This window comes from Zingiber officinale, chromosome 4A (genome assembly GCF_018446385.1).
Source record: "Zingiber officinale cultivar Zhangliang chromosome 4A, Zo_v1.1, whole genome shotgun sequence".
Classification (NCBI taxonomy): domain Eukaryota; kingdom Viridiplantae; phylum Streptophyta; class Magnoliopsida; order Zingiberales; family Zingiberaceae; genus Zingiber; species Zingiber officinale.
In genome coordinates this window covers 108,706,118-108,711,393 of record NC_055992.1, presented here as the reverse complement: position 1 = coordinate 108,711,393, position 5,276 = coordinate 108,706,118, and positions in this window count along the sequence as shown.

Genomic DNA, 5,276 nt, shown 5'->3' with positions numbered 1-5,276 from the left:
AATTTTAATTTTTTTTAATAAATTATATCTTCCACATAATAAAAATTAAAAATTAAAATTCTTTTTAATTTAATGGGGGCCGGCCACCTAAGCTTGGGTTCAAGCTAGGGTCGGCCACCCATGTGGCTGGCCCTAGCTTGAACCACAAGCTAGCTTGGCCCCCCTTATCATGGGTATGAAGGTGGGTATAAGTGGGTATAGTACTTATAAATAAGAGGCTACGATAGGGACCGAGAGAGGAATTGGTTTTGGTCTCCGATAAAATTAAGCATCCGTGTTCCCAACACACAACTTAATTTTATCAATAATAATTCATTCCACTAGAGAACTATTATTGAACTACTGCACCAATCCCAAATTACATTTTTGGGCTCCTTCTTATTATGAGTGTGTTAGTCTCCCTGTGTTTAAGATATCAAATGTCCACTAATTAAGTGAGTTACTGACAACTCATTTAATTAATGTCTTAGTCCAAGAGTAGTACCACTCAACTTTATCATCATGTCGGACTAAGTCCACCTGCAGGGTTTAACATGACAATCCTTATGAGCTCCTCTTGGGGACATTATCAATCTAGTATCTCTAGGACACAGCTTCCTTCTATAATCAACAACATACACTATAAGTGATATCATTTCCCAACTTATCGGGTTTATTGATTCATCGAACTAAATCTCACCCTTTGATAAATTAAAGAAATAAATATCAAATACATGTGCTTGTTATTATATTAGGATTAAGAGAACACACTTCCATAATAACTGAGGTCTTTGTTTCTTTATAAAGTCAGTATAAAAGAAACTACCTCTAATGGTCCTACTCAATACACTCTAAGTGTACTAGTGTAATTATATAGTTAAGATAAACTAATTCCTAATTACACTACGACCTTCCAATGGTTTGTTCCTTTCCATTTTTGTCGTGAGCTACTGTTTATAATTTATAAGATACTGATAACATCATCTTCTACATGTGACACCACATACTATGTTATCTATAATATAAATTAATTGAACAAGTACAAACAAAAGTAGATCATTTGACCAAATGTGATTCTTTATTCAAAATAAATGTTTACAAAAGCTTAGGCTTTCAGTATACACTCCAACATCTAATTCACTCGAGTCTAACTCAATTAATTCTCATGCAACTCAAATTCAATGAATCATTATTTCATTAATTTGAATTGACTTTCTCGAGTCTAGTTTGAATTGGACTTGATCCAATAATTAGATCCAATTAAGTCTAACTCAATAAGTCCAATTCAGATTAGACTTAATCCAATTATTCATCATATGAATACTTCTCCAAATCCACTTGTTCTTTGTGTGTGACCCAATAGGTTCTCGTAACGTTGGCAATGTACCCAAATCAACATTTAGATACATAAGCAATGAGTGGCATCTAGCAAGGCATCATTGTTACCCAAGTGACGAGAAAGTCAAGATCCGACCTAACCTTTCCATGGCTATTATCTTGTATGACTTGGACCCTCTATCCTTGATATCTAGATTGATCAATGAGTCATAGACCGTGTCATCCTCTTATCAATCTTTGTGTTTCTTGATCTCTAAGTAGATACAATCAATCAAATGAGCTCAATATCTCATATTGACTCATTTGAGCATGTCCATGCTTTCTTTGTGTCCTACTAATCAAGGGGCCCACAGATATCGCTTCCGTCATATGGAAGGGATAGATCTCATCTACATCACTCACATCCCTCCGCATAATTCATTGCATACCCAGTGATCGACTTTATTGTCCACCTTGTTACAAGTGACGTTTGTCGATACCAAAGTACACAACTCCTTATGTAGGGAACCGTAGTGACTTCAAGTCTAAGGACTATTCATACCAATAGTCACATGAGAATGTTTATGACACTCATATAACGATCCATGAAACATTCTCATGGTGGGTCATTCAATATATATTCTCTAATATATACCCATGTGTCAACCTGATATCTCATATCTATGACTTGTGAGATCAAGTCATCCGTTGACCTATATGCTAGTCTCAATACATTAATATTGTCCTTGTATATTAATGCTCGACTAGGAATAGTTAAGAGTAGTGTTCTCTACAATATCTTACTATCAATTCAACTAATTGATATACTGTAGATAAGAACCTACTACCCAAGGACATTATTATATTTATTCAATCGGCACTGAACTAAAATAAATATAATAACCAAATTTACCTTTTTATTTATAATGAAATATGATACAATAATGTGTCATTTACAATCATCTCATAATTGGTACTAGGGATAATACTAACAGATGTTTAAGGTCATTAGAGGTCAAAGAGACCAATAATTGGGATATTGTTGGAGTTCTTTTTTATGTATGGCAAAGGGAGAGAAGTTTAGGTTTAAGTGGGAAACCTACATACTTTGCAAGAAATCCTAACTCAAGGAGGAGCTTAGGTGAAGGGGGAGCGATTGCTCATTTATTTGTAAAAAGGGGAAGGGGGGGAGTTTGCCTTTTGCAGGGGAGCTTAGGTGAAGGGGGAGCCTAGGATTAGATTCCATGATTTATGCATGTGTAGATTGCATATTTATTTGCATATGTATTGCTATATTGTTTCTCTAACTTAAACGGGTTGTTAAATATCAAAAGGGCGGAGATTGTTGGAGCAATCTGGGTACCCTAGGTTTTGATGTTTGGCCAAATGTTTAAGTTAGGTTTATTGTTGTATTTGATATACATTGTGAGTGTGCAGGATACAGGTACAACAAGGAAAGTCCAAGGATAATCTTGGCAGAAGAAAGTCCAAGGATGAGTCTTGGCGGTGTAAGTCCAACATGTAGTCTTGGCAACGTAAGTTCAAGTGTAACTTGGAAATGGATGAAGTCCCAGAGGCACAACCTCTTGGCAAAGAAAGACCCGACAACAATGACAAGGGCGATGGAAGCTCCAGAAGGTAAGACGTGAAGGATGGGGAGGCATTCGAGGGACGCAAGGTTGATGGAGGAGGCTAAAAGGCTAGGTGTAGGTTAGTCGGGCGAGAACGAGTGATGAGTTAATGTACTTAGGGGTTAAATTCTAGGATTAGGGTTTATTGTAGCAGCACTGTAGCGTTACTATAGCAGTACTGCAACGTTACTATAGCAATCGATTAGTGTTTTCATCAGTCGACTGGTGTGGTCTGTTGGTGCAATATCCCTTGGGTCAAGGTTGACCAGGCTGACCAAGCTTGAGTTGGCTCAAGTTTGAGTCTTGTTGTTTAGGTTTCGATGTTTGACAATACACAGAGACTGACAGTATATGGAGATTGCAGGTGCAATTATCCGATTGAGGAGATTGCTGGAGTAATTCTCTTCTGGTTAGGGTTTGACCAGATTGATGTGAAGAAGAGTCAAGTAGGTCAAGATTGACCGAATACTTGACTGGGAAGTCCTAGTGAGTGAAGCTAGGCAGTATGAAAATCCTAGCGAGTGAAGCTAGGTGAAAGTCCTAGTGAGTGAAGCCAGGTAGATGGGAAGTTCTAGTAAGTGAAGCTAGGCAGAAGGGAAGTCCTGGTGAGTGAAGCCAGACATGTGGAAATTCAGGTGGGTTAAGGTTGACCGAACACTTGGTATTGAGAAGTCCAAGTAGGTCAAAGAGTTGACCGGATACTTGGCACGAGGAGAAAAGTCCAAGTGGATCAAAGGGATTGACCGGACACTTGGTGAGGAAGTTCTAGCAGGTCGAGGGTGACCGGATGCTAGGCATGATGTCCCAATAGGTCATGGTTGACCAGATGTTAGTTTTAAGGACTTTGGACTTGATTTGGCAAGTCGTGTGTGAGCTGAATCGATCAATCGATCGATTGGCTCATGCCCAATCGATCGGTTGATCGATTGGGTGAGTCCCGTGACAAAAGCTTCTCCCAATCGATCGAGTGATCGATTGGGGAAGAATCGCTGGCGCACAGAACGCCTCCCAATCGATCACCCGATCGATTAAGAGCCTCCAATCGATCGAGTGATCGATTGAGAGACTGAAATCGCGCGAGGGTTAGTGAATCGATCGGGAAATCGATTCAAGCGAGTTCCAGAAAGCACAGAGGTGCTCTGGATCGATCAACCGATCGATCCAAAGCCTCCCCAATCGATTGAGAGCAATTCAATCAATTGGGATCCGACCGTTGGCGCTAGATAAAACCGTTGTGAGAGTTTTCTTCCATACGACTTCCACTACTTCGCTCGTAGTGAAATTGATAGTTCTTAAAGCTTCTTGGAGCAAGGTGTTTTTGCACTTCCAAGGTCAAGAGGTGTTCCAAACAAGAAGGAGAAGCTAGCTAGTGTAAAATTTTGTAAGGTTTACTTGTATTTTGCTTCTTCTTTTCTTCTTGTTGTTGTTGAGTTTGTACAAGGTTTCTCCACCTCCGGCTGCGACCTTGAAGGAGTGTTTTATTAGTGGAGAGTGTGCTCATGCATGTGGATCCTTGGATTAGTCACCTCTTATTGAGGTGGATACCAAGTAAATCCTTGTGTTAGCGTTGTATTTTTGTTTCTTGTATTTTTCGCTGCATATCATCACCAAGAAGCAAGCAACGACAAGCACGATGAGCTATTCACCCCCCCCCCTCTAGCTACATTTCGATCCTAACAAGTGGTATCAGAGCGAGGTCGCTCTTCATCGGAATCATCGCCGGAAGGGGAAAAAAGGCTAGAGGGTGAAGAAGTTGGAGCAAAATTCTTCAAGTCAAAGATTTCATCAAGCTCAACTTCAAATGGAATTCGGAGATGGATTCGGACTCGACATAAGGGTGCCTCTACCATTCACTTCAACAAGCTTCAATCTTTGGAAATCAAGGATCGAAAATTTCTTGATGGTGGAGATAGAGCAATGGTTTGCTCTAATGGAAGGCTTCGAAGCTCCAAGAAATTCAAAAGGCAAGGTCCTCAAGAAGATCAAATGGAGCCAAGAGCAAGTTTAAAGGAGCGAGGCAAATGATAAGGTGACCAAGCTATTGGTCAATTTATTTCCAAGCAATATTTTGGCTCAAATTAGAGAATTCAAGGATGCCAAGGAGCTTTGGAGCAAATTGACAAAGGTTCATGATAAGGAGGGAGCATACTCCTTATTTCATGTAAATGAGGATGATGACGATGAAGCCTTCACCTCTAGGATTGAGGGGGAGTGTAGATCATTGACACCAGAGCAAGAAGAGGCCTCTACCTCCGGGTCAAGTGCCTCTACCTCCGGGTCAAGTCAAGAAAAAGGTGCAACCTCCAAAAGTCATGAAGAATCAAATGGAGGATCAAGTGTCATCCCTAC